The 12,000-nt window shown below is 44.2% G+C and overlaps 1 long non-coding RNA gene across 1 annotated transcript in view; it reads right to left on the reverse strand.

The window, feature by feature from the left end:
• Positions 1–9,310: 9,310 nt before the first annotated feature.
• The window catches only part of LOC102548198 (uncharacterized), a 45,471-nt gene continuing 42,781 nt past the window's right edge, over positions 9,311–12,000 (reverse strand). Inside the window, exons 4-5 of the long non-coding RNA XR_015645309.1 lie at positions 10,267–10,364; positions 9,311–10,028 (exon numbers count right to left, since the gene is read on the reverse strand). This is a non-coding gene — a long non-coding RNA (uncharacterized LOC102548198). The remainder of the gene's footprint in view (positions 10,029–10,266; positions 10,365–12,000) is intronic.

The following is a 12,000-nucleotide window of genomic DNA, read 5'->3' on the forward strand; positions in this document are numbered from 1 at the left end:
ATGGAGATGGGCTAATAGTAAAGTTTAAGAGGCCTGGTTCTCCCATAAGCTACTCAGATCCATTTCTGGTTCTACCATTTACTACTAGTTCTGTGACCTTGGGGCTTTTAGCACTGTCCCCAAACAGCCTCTCACCAAAGCTGAGCAGCATAAGAAATTCAGAAAGACAACAGCCTCACCTCTACTAGATAAAACCAGTCCTCAACCCAAACCAAGACACCAGTTTTCACCATGGTCATAGCAAACACGGATTTGTTAGAGGACATTATTCAAAAGGAAGAATGATAACACCTACTGTGTTTTCAATCTCAGGAGGGGAGTGGAGAGATAGCTGTCAGGAAAACGTTTGCCCTGTAAACAGGAGGACTTTAACTCCATCTCCAGAACTCTTCTGATGATGCATGCTGGGAACTCCAGCACTGAGGTGTTGGGGAATTCTGCATCCCAGGGAGAGGTTCCTCTCTCAAAACACAAGGTAGACAGCTGAGGATGGACTCATGAAGTTGACTTCACATGCATACATTCATGTGCTCATGTAGATGCACACACACAGAGAGAGAGAGAGAGAGAGAGAGAGAGAGAGAGAGAGAGAGAGAGAGAGAGAGAGAGAGGAGCAGCATACTGGGGAGAGAAAAAGAGAGGGGAAAGAGATAAGGGAGGGAAGGAGAGAGAGGGAGAGGGAGAGGGAGCGGGAGAAGGAGAGGGAGAACACTCTTTCCCACCCATTTGAAGAACACTTCTAACTACTGGGTCCCTGTCTTCTAACAACCAAGCTCCCACCCCAGGCCAACAGTGATGTTTTTCCTCTCAGGGAGACAGAGCCAGGGTGGGGAGTGAACAAGGCAGGCCTGCCTCTCCCGCAAGCAATCAGCACAGGCCCTCAAGCATGAGATTTAATTGCTTGTTCATTATTTTAGCTCGCAGGGGCTACAGGAAGGCAGAACATAGCATCCAGCAGAACCCAGGGAGCTGTCAGATTCCAAAATAATAACAGGCCAGGAAAGGAGGGTTCTTCCCCCACCAAACAGTTTCAGGAGCCTGGAATGCAAGGCAAAGACCCCCATCTAAAGCAAGGCAGGCTGTCCCTGTTTGCTCTGCCCTTTTCTAGCCTATCTGAACAGAAAGGAGAATGCGACAAAGAGATGAGAATTTGAACTCACAGCCCCCTAGTGCAGCCACATCCCTTTGCTGCCTGATTGTATACTTGAAGTCCTCATAAAGTCAATAACTTCCCATGGATTTCCTGCGAAGCCAAAGATTAAAAACCAGACATTGTCCTTTTGAAGATGAGGGAAGTAATAAGTGAGCGGGCCGAATCCTCTCTGGGTTTAAAAGCTGTGCAGTTCCGCTTTCAGGTGTCAAAATTGCCTTAAATCTTAAGCTCTGTTGTACCCTGCTGTTACACAGGAATAATAGAACCAGGCCGGCTCTCTCTGACAATTTAAAGATCATTTTTCTCTCTAAAAACTTGTTGAAATATATATATTAGCACAGACCTTTTTCTTAACATTTTCTATTTTTTTTTATAAAAACGTATTTTTTTTAGATGTGCCTTAAGAGATCGGGGTAGCCAAACAGTAGCTTTCTCTCTAAAATAAAGGAAGATGTTCTCCATGCCTGGGCTTCTGAGCATGAAGGGTGCAGGTAGCTGCTTCTCTTCCCCATTTTATTTCCACTGTCAGAACGGGTTTGACCTCATCTCTCTAAAGGCAGAAGATGTCAACAAAGGCAGGAGGACTATTTAAAATGATGAAAGATTCTGAATGAAGGGTTGTGCCTTTGATGGCGGCTAAAAGCGATGCAGTGCTTCAGAAGTGGATAAAAGTCCGGAGTGACGATCCTTTGCCGTGGCTCTAACCTTGAAGGTCCCCTTTCCCCCGGTGAGCTCAAAAATAAAAAATAAAAACAACCACAACTCATGGTGCTCATAATTCGAGGGTATCTGTGCTTTTCAGAGGGTGGAAATTTACTGAATCCCAAAGGTCCCCAGCAAAGCCTAGGCTGCACAACCGACCCGGCATCCTGCTACTGGACAAGGAAAGAAAAGTGTGTAATCAAGTAACAGTGGCTTGGTAGGTAAACTGCAGGCCTTGCTACTACCAAAAAGAGAAAGAAAACCCTTGACAGAAGCTTGCAAATGTACTATAGGCAAAAATCTGGAAGAACACCACCCTGAAGGATTCTGAGAGGGCACAGCTGTCGAGTTCTTCCTCCCTTGTCCCTATCATTGCTTTCCCCAACTGTACCAACTCTGCTATCCAGACAAAGCTGAATTGGAACATTTCTCCAAATACACACAGAAAAACCCAGCTTACTTTTACGTGTTCATGAGGTCAGGGTATTTCTATGACTGTTGGGTTGACAGCTGTGTTGGTCCATGTTGACTGTGAGTTTGTCAGTGACCATTCACTCGTGTTTCTGTTAGGGTTCTCTAGGTGAAGATTCACGAATGGAAGATCACCCAGAAAATCGGGTTCCTGAGTGCTTCAGTGGAGAGGCTGAGGCATACACCCTATCATCTTCCTTGGCTCCAAAGAGGGCAATGATGGGTCTCCCCTACGTTCTGTTCCTGGCATGGCGCAGCACTGGGCTTTTGTTTGGGTGGTCTGATCTGGCTGCAACCATTTCCTGGGTACGCCTATCATTCTGCCGGAGTCTGCACTCTGAACTGCTTCAAAAGGCAGGCTCACTGGAGACAGCAATTTCTTAATGGAAAGAATTTGTTATCAAGTTAGGCCCTGAGCCTGAATCTTTGAAACAGCATGAGTCAGATAACTCAGCACTCGGAGAATTAAGGTCTCATATCCTTTGGTTCTGGTAAGGTTTCCTGACTCTCTTTGAGGTGAGAGAATTAAATTGCTAGCTCCTTCTCCTGTTTCCTGTGTACAGAAGCTGCCAGCACCTACTAGGCACAAGAAGCAGTGCTCCTGAACTATTCTGTAGTGCCAGTATTAAATGGCAAAGGAAAATGGCAGTAAAAGATCTCAGCAAAATCGGGTCTACCCTTTCCCGGTGGTTTTCTAGCCACCACCAGAGGGCTTAAAACTTAGTGGGCTAGTGTTGGGTCTCCAGTCAAAACCACGCCACTCACTACGGACTTGATGCAGGGAGGCAAGCATGCATGCTCACACACAAACACACACGTCCACCCCACTCACCCCATTGGAAATGAGGATTCACGTTCAGGCTCTAAGTCAGGAAAATCGTGTGTAAGGTGGTTGGCTGCGCATCACGTCCAAGGTCAAAAGGTGCAAACGATCTATTCCCTGCCCCTTCACATCGATCTCACTTCTGCTTTGCTTTTCTTATTCCCTTTCATGGGTAGGATCCACATGCAAAACCCAAACTCCCCATATGGTGGCATTTGCAGGGAGACCTGGGAGGCCATCAGTGGAAATCAGTGTCAGAGAGCTGGGTCTTTCTCAAGGCTTCATGGGTTTACATGAAGATGTCTACAAACTAGGAAGTGGGACATCAGCACGTGCCAGATCTATTAACTCCTTGCCATCGGTTTCCAGTACACAGAGTGAGGAATGAGGGTTTCCTGTTGAAGCCACCAAGCTATTGTATCCTGTTACAGTCGTCCATGCTGACTGATACCTTCCCTTAGCTCCGTCTTTGTCTATTTCTGGCATTAGTGGAACAATGGAATCATAGGGTGGAAGGGACAGAAATATTCATACACCTCAAAGAGCAAGAACTGGCCCAGGGCTTCATTGTAGCCACATTGGACAAGCTATATAAGCTCAAGAGGACACTTATAAAACAAAAGGGGGGAAATGATGAGTTTCCATGACTATGGTTGTCCTCCTGGTGATGCTTACATCTCACGGCTGTGAGGAAGATCGCATTATGAATGGAATCAGATAAAGCAAATAAGCAATCAGGCATATAACACAGGCATCTACACCCACCTAATGCAGAACTTCCTGCCCTCTGGGAATCTTCGCCTTGTGTGTCTCACACCTTGTTTATGTACAGGGCCCTGGAAGTCACAAGGCAGGGCCTTGACTAAGATAGTCTCTATAGTACTGCTGCTGGGGAAAACCTGGCCTCTTCATTTTGGCTTGCACTTCAGACTGTGATTGTGATGTCTGATTCGGGGTCCTCGGTCTTGAAGGTGTCTGGCTGCTATGCTAGGCTCTGTGATCAAGCATGGCTGCCCTTCATCTTCCGGCACCACTTATCCATTAGGTACCGGCACCATTTGCATTAACATGCATCGTAGAGGCTATCCTCAGGACATTTCACAGAATGCAGTTTTTCTCAACGTGAAGAAGACTGGAGTTCTGTCCTTTTCGAGGAAAAATGGATGCAGCAAAAGATAATCAAATTAGGCAAATTAAGTCATCCCAAAAAGACAAATAGTACACACATTGTCTCTCATTTTTAAGTCCTGGGCTTTACAGATATAAATCGTATATTCACATGATATATAAAACCGCACAGATGACTTGAAAGTAAAAGTGAAAATGGGCACAAAAAGGGACTCCTGGGAAGGAGGAGGGAGGGAGAGAAAGGGAGGTATGAAGGGAAATATGTTCAAAGTTGATTACATCCGTGCATGTCAAAAGCATTATATAGCCCTGTGTAATACTAATAACAAAAACACAAATCATATTAAGTCCCCTGTTCCCTGCTTTGACGTCCATTGACATGGTAAAATACCCTGACAAAAGGCAACTTCAAAGAGAGAGGGTTTGTTTCCTCTTACAATCCCAAGTGTCAGTCACAGCAGGGAAATCGAGGCAGCAAGAGCTTGAGAGAGCTCATCAAGTCACATTCAGGGTCGAGAGCATGAAGAGCTGAGTTCACGCCTGCTTGCTTGTGTTTAGCTCGATGTCTCCACTCATACAGCGCGAACCCCTTGCCTAGGGAATGAATGGTGCTGCCCGCTGTGTTCTTGGCATACTCTCCCTCCTCAAAGGCTCTTGGTAAAAGAGGTACATACGTCACACTGCAAACATAACTCAAAACTGGTTTTCTTTAAGGGAGAAAAGGTCCTTTAATTTGAACAATGAGCAACCTACCGTGGTGAGAAAATAACACTACTTACTGACTATATCAATTTATTCATGGATCTCAGTAAGGGAGGTAAATGTACCTAAAACCAAGTTTAAGCGTGATTTTTGAAATACTGTCAAGTATAAAATTGATCTCTGGATTTCCAAGAACCCAAAGTAAGAGGAAAAGCAGGGGAGTTACATAACTCTACACTTTTATCCGTCTAATAAAGTACCACCGTGTCTCATCTAAGACTCTACAGTTTATCATCATGTGAGGAAAAGGATTGATTGCCTAATTCTCTAGTGAACAGCATTAAAAGAATGAGGCTGGCTGGGGCTGTGTCTGGGCAATGCCCACCACTATCCAACCTGGCAAAGTTTTACATCATGAACAGGAACCTAAAAGATCTTACTTTTTTCTTAAGGAAAGCATTAGATAAAAATAGCATTGCTCAGAGACCCGCTCAGAGCCTGCTGCTCTCAGCACTGGTTGCCCCACCCACCTCCTAATTGTCAAGTCTCTGACCAGTGAGAGACACTGTCTCAATAGCAAGGGGGGAGATGGCACTTGAGAAACAGCAGCTGAGATTACACACACACACACACACACACACACACACACACACACACACACAGCATGAAGCTAAAAAATACAAGATCTGAGGGAGAGAGAGATGGCACCAGAAAGAGCTATGTTCTAGGTCTTATTTACCAGCTGAATAGCTTTGGACAAATTTGCTATATCTTTGCACTTCGGTATCTTCAACTGGAATTTAATACATCTTTCTTTGCTTGGGGGAGCTGGTTGAGACTTGGGTATGAAGAAGGTAACAGAAGTCAGGCATGTGGGCAGCTCTAACCCAGTTTTCCCTGGATTGTTTTGTTACTATCATTCTTATGACTTAGGTATCAGGAGACTTCACAGAAAGAGAAGCACAAGATGCTAGAAATAGAGAAAATGTTGTTTTTCCTTGAATCAGAGAGACCCATAATCCACACCTCTATTGGATAATCTAAGTGAATTTACAACAGAGTCTCCTTTCCTGTAGACATCAGGTTCATTGCCTGTAACATACAGTATTAATACTGTCCATGTAGATTTATTCTGTTTTTTTCTAAATAAAAATCTTTAAGAAGTAGTAAGTTGATTGAGGGGTAGCCAACCCTGAGGATCTGAGTTCATTTCCTGGGACACGCACAGTAGAAGGCAACAACTGACTTTTCAAGTTGTTTTCCTGACCTCCGTGGGCACACTACAGTGTGCACATATACAAAAATAAATACATATAATTTTACCTTTTCAATGAAAAGTCGTTAAATTTTACAATCCAAAGCATAGTTTTCATCTGTGGGCAGAAAACAACTTCTTGTTCATGGCATACGTAGATTTTTACATATGGACCTATCAGATAAATATAGAAGCCTTGAGTACAAGCATGTAATGTATAGATTGCTCTTCTTATAGTCATTGGCCTTCTGGAGGAGTAAGTCCAGTACTCCTATGAATTATACAGACAGTTGGATTCAGGTCTGTCTTCAGAGAGCAGGCAGAATGGAGTTAGCAAATGAAGAAGCTATTTCAGGGTGAAGTGAGAGTGTAAGAATCCAGATAGAAACATGGCCTGCATGAGCATTCTGAGGGATAGGTGGAAAGGAAGCCGAGATAAGGAGACAATAGGCCCAAATCCCAAGATGGCGGCTCAGGTGCTAATTGAAAGCAGCTACTGTAGGTTACAGGGCTGAGGGAGGAGATGAAATTTAAGTTGCAAAGATCAGCCTTGTGGTGAGATGCAGGGTGGATGGAGTGAGGACCCTTGAGGGCTTAATCTGTAGGTTAGAGTAATTCCAGCTACTTCTAACACACAGCCCAGCTCCCCGTTTCCAAGCTAATTGGATTTCACGTGGAGTCCTGTTCCCACACTCTGCTCCTCGCTGCTCCTCACGGTATAGATTTCTTTTCCAAGTCTCAAGGGGTTCATAGATGTGGATTCCATAAGGATTCTAGCCACTCACCCTCCACTGATTTTTAGCTTAAAACACAGTAGAAAATTATTGACATTATTTTCTTGAAAACCCTTCTCTGCCTGCACGTGTCCGTGTCAATAATTGTCATGTCGGCAATTGGAAAGGGGCCTTTGGCAGCTCGCCTAGGAGTGTCAAATAGTCTCCATTAGGTTTGAAAGCTCCGGGTTTCACTAATGGGCTGATACTCTACCTGATATGATTGTACAAAATTACATAATTGATTTCTGGGACACTATGCCACACAAATTTTATAGGTTTCTTTTATTTTGTGCCTCAAAAGGCAAACATGCCTGTGCTCACTCGCCTCTGTAAGAGGATCTCCAGGCTTGCTCCTGGCTGGTCAGGATTAAACTCTGTGCTCTAAAAGGTTCCACACCCCATTTCTCGGTTATTTTATACATCAAAGCCTGTGTTTTCCACTGGCTTCTAGCAGCTGGTAATTAAAGAGGGACCTGAAAATGTTAAATCTCACCCATGGTGGTGCATGGTGTGTTGTGAAATAAGAAATAAGCATTCTTAACTAATTTCACTGAGTTTATTTTTAATTTTTCAAGCTTACAGTAGTTGAAAATACAGTTGGTTACATATCTTTATTTGGCCGATGTAGGCATCCCCTTCTTTAAGTAGCAATGTGTTTCTAACCGTATGAAAGCCGGGAGTCAGGGAACAAAATGAGAAAGTCCTGGCTCTGGTGTTGATTATTGTCCCTGTGTGTCAGCACATGCAGGGACTCAGAGGGCTCCTATTCAGGCCAGACTGTGTGATATGGGCTCAGAGACACTGTCCCCAATAATGAGACAATGGTTATAATAAGCCTAGTACTGGAAGGAAGGAGCCACTCGCCTGGGTGGGTGTTGCAGAACCATGACTAAAATTTTTAATACAATAACTTTTATTTATCCTTGGGCCGCTTTACATATGTAATGATATATCGTCATCATACGCACTCTCAGTTGTCCCCTAAAACTTCCCCCAGGCATCCCAAACATGCTCCTCTCCCCCCTTCCTGTCACCTCCTGGTTTTGCTAATAACCCATTGAGTCTGAGCAGTTCTGCCCACTGCATTGTTGAGTGATCTTCTTGGTAGATCCTGTGTAGATCACCATAACAGCTGTGAGCTCATGAGTGCAGTGGATGTGCCGTGCCTAGAAGATGGCTGTCCATGGCATTCCTCTACATCCTCTGGCTCTAACATTTGTTCCGTCCCTTCTTCCTGCCCCAATGGTCTCTTTTTGGAAGCTTTATGGGAGTGAGATTGATATAGGTATCCTATGTAGGGCTGCATGATTACATTTTTTTTTTTGGTTCCTTTTTTCAGAGCTGGGGACCGAACCCAGGGCCTTGCACTTCCTAGGTAAGCGCTCTACCACTGAGCTAAATCCTCAGCCCCTGCATGATTACATTTTGAAGGAACCTTTCACATGAAGTAAAGAAGGAAGCTTATGAAATGTTCAAGGCACATAATAATATTGAGAAGGAGGAAAAGAGAAGAAAGGGAAGGAGGAAGGGGAGGAAGACAAAGGAGTAGAGGGAAGAGAGAGGAGGAGAGAAGGAAGGGATGAGAAAGAAGACAAGGAAGAAGGAAGAGGAAAGAGTAGAAGAAGAGAGAAGGGAGATGGAGAGAAGGAGAGGGAGGAGGAGAGGAAAGAAGAAAAAGAAGAAGAGGAGGAGAAGGAGGGAGAGGAAGAGGAGGAAGAAGAAGAACCAACTTCTAAAAATTAGTGAGAAACTGAACTACAATTGAAACAAAGACAAGGGCTGAGTGGAGTACTCTTCAAGTATTAAACCTGCCTCACAACCTGAATACTAAATGAATTCCCCACTAATCCACATATAAGGATCCTGATTTTGAGACATAATTCTCAGAACTAAGCTCCTATGACAACTTCCTCTCCCTCTTTCAGAAATGTACTCCTTTCAGAAAGAACACTTCAAATAATTAGTAAAATTGAATCCCATCGACAGATACTCTCAAGAGCGTTTCTAAGTAAGAAACTTATGTGATAAATAGAACACAATTAGGACCTAACATTGACATGTGCCTACAGGCATATACAGACGTTAGATGATAACACTCCAGGTAAAGATGTAGCCCAATCTTTACCTAATTCTCTGGATATTATGCTCATCCAAACAAATACATGATAATTATGGTCTTACTATTTGATATCAAAATGCTATAGTCTTACTTTGTTTCTTAAATCAAAATAGTGTCAAATTGAATTTGTATATTCCTCAAAAACACTTGGGAGATAAACTGAAGCAGGCATTATAAAGCCAGTGTTGACTTGATTGTTTTTATTCATTCATCTCTCCATGCTTACAATAACCAACATGAAGAGATCATTCCAAGCAAGGTACAGTCAGTCAGACAGACAGGCATCAAAGACACAAATAAAAATTCAGACTAGCCTCCACCCGATCAGAAAACAACCATGTCCTACAGCAAAATGTCTACTCATTTGCTTTCAAAATCAAAAGAAAAAAATCTACTCAGATATCTGCCCAAATCTGTTAATACTTCTGGGGAAACTCTAGAGAAAAATAATCAGACAAAATAGAAACATGATTTTTAGAAGAATTTGGCTAGTAGCCAAAGGGACAAGTCATCATCAATAATCAGTCTGTTTACCCCATTTCATGAACTTCAGAAATTTCTATTTAGAGGCTGATGTTTGAAAGATGCTCATTGAGACAATGAAGAGACAAATCTGCTGACAGGCCAACTTGTGGCAGCCAGGACTCCATCCTCACTGAGCTGTGTGGAGACAAGTTTCTCTGTGGCAGCTCCACCCCTTCTTCCCCTCCCCCTTCCCCTTCTCAGCTCTCTGCACCTTCTAAACACTGAACTATCTTACTTCCTGGCTTGCTTGCTTGGGAATCTGAGGCAGCAGGAAAATGACCAGCTCAGGCCAATGTGTTCTTGAAGCAATCCTCTTCATGCCGGACCCTTTCATTGTCTGCATTTCTTTCCATTTCCGCCTTCCAGCCTGGGTCCTGTGGGGGAAAGGCAAGCCGAGAGAGACCCCAGACTACCTTGCAGGCCATGCGGCAAGGACAAGAAACAACTCCATCCCATGTAAGCCATTGAGAACAGGAGCTGTTTGTTATCACGCACAGCCTAAACCATCCCAATACACAACTGTTTTGAGTTCCTCCGTTGACCAGAGATTGTGGATCATCTACTGAGCAAACATGTTGTTGATGTGAGTGTGGTACACCAAAATGCCAGTACCTCAGCCGTGAAAATGGCATAACCTCGGCCCTGCTGACCTTCAACTTCTTTGAATGTCTCTGTTGACATGTTCTTGGGGCCTTCTATCAGAAGAGAGCCTAGAGGGAGAGAAGAAACTTACTTTTGGGAGTTCTTCCTCAGAAACTCCAGTTAGTCAAGTCTTTGTGCTCTCCAAGGCCACTCCATGGAAGTGGTATCTCTCTCTCTCCTCCTCCTCCCCCTCCCCTCCCCTCCCCCTCCCCCTCCCCTTCTTCCCCCTGAGCCTAGGTTTGTAGCAGCTCAGCATGCATGGCTTTCTAGGTGTACAGATGCAGAGAGCATGGACTCAGCACACTGTGGGTGTTACTCTACCCCGTGATTACCTCCAATGACCTTGCTAAATAATCAGGCTGGAATATATTGCTTTATGAATCTCTGCAGAATCACCGAGTTAGGGAGTGATCTTTAATAATAATAATGCAATGATTATTAAGGTACACTGAGAGCAAATAAACCATGTCCAAACATTTACTCATTTAATTCTCTTGCTGATTCTGTTAACTGAATATTGATGGGTTCCCCCCTCCCCTCCCATTTTATAAACTTACCTAAAATTACATGGGTGGAAACACAAAGACAAGAGTCAGAACTCAGAGGCGCCAACTCCCAAAGACTTTCTTTCCCAAGCAAACCCCAAACTTCCTCACTTCGAGCTAAATTTCCTTGTTTCCTGTTTAAAATGGAAACAGGCTCATAACGTCTTTATTCTGAAAACGTTGCCTGACTCCCCTCAGAGATGATGCGAGCTCTCACCATTAGCAGTTCTGGAGGAGCGCACAGGAAGACCATAGCTCCCAGTCTCTCTTGAACATAGGCTGAGCCTCCACCAACACAATTATTTTTCTAGACCGAGCCAGAAAACAGCCACAGGCTTCCCACACCAGCTCGGTCCTTCAGCATTCCCAAGGGCCTGGTGCTTAGATTGGCAGCAAGAGATGTTAAAGGGAACCTGGATTTCTGAGCAAACTCTTGAGAATAACTTCTAGGAAAACCATCTGACCTGCACCCGAGGGTGAGGGGAGTAAGAGAGAAGGCCTATTGTGAAGCCAGTGAGTTTGATGGTTGACTAAGTCCTTTTCCTCCAATCCCAGCAAAAGAGAAACGTTCATGAGTCACAGTCATATAGGGTTCCTCTGCTCGATGCCAATAAATATTCTAAATCTGAGTTTTACTCAAGAGTTTAAATTTAGCAACAAGTGAGCCGAGACTGAGATTCTAACTCACCCGAGGACTCGATCCCCTCCCCTCCCCACCCCACACCCGTTTGGAACACTTCAATAAGTTTATTCGTGTCACCCTGTTCTACCTGAATGAGAGCCAATTTAATCCAGGTTAGATTATACTGAAAGCAGGCTTATTGGCAGCTGCTCTCAGGTGGGTGAGTTCATTGGCCCCAAGCTAGGGAAGTTGCCATGGGGAAGGAGGTAGAGGGAGGGGGAGAGGGAGAGGGAGACTATATTGTCTGGATTGTATAGGGAAGTATGCCACTGAAGGATGCTGGGAGAAGCTGGAGGCCAGCTCTGCTTTGGTATGTAAAATATGCACCTAAGTCACATTTTCCAGGGTCCAAGACCAACCTGTTACCTCCCTCTAGTAAATCCGCTCCTGGGTCTTCTCCTTGTCCTGGGGTACAAAACCAAACACTGACCAATGAGGCGCTATCTTAGAAAATCATTTCAGAACGTCCTCCCTTTG

Source organism: Rattus norvegicus, chromosome 1 (genome assembly GCF_021556685.1).
Source record: "Rattus norvegicus strain SHRSP/BbbUtx chromosome 1, alternate assembly SHRSP_T2T, whole genome shotgun sequence".
NCBI classification, from domain to species: Eukaryota; Metazoa; Chordata; class Mammalia; order Rodentia; family Muridae; genus Rattus; species Rattus norvegicus.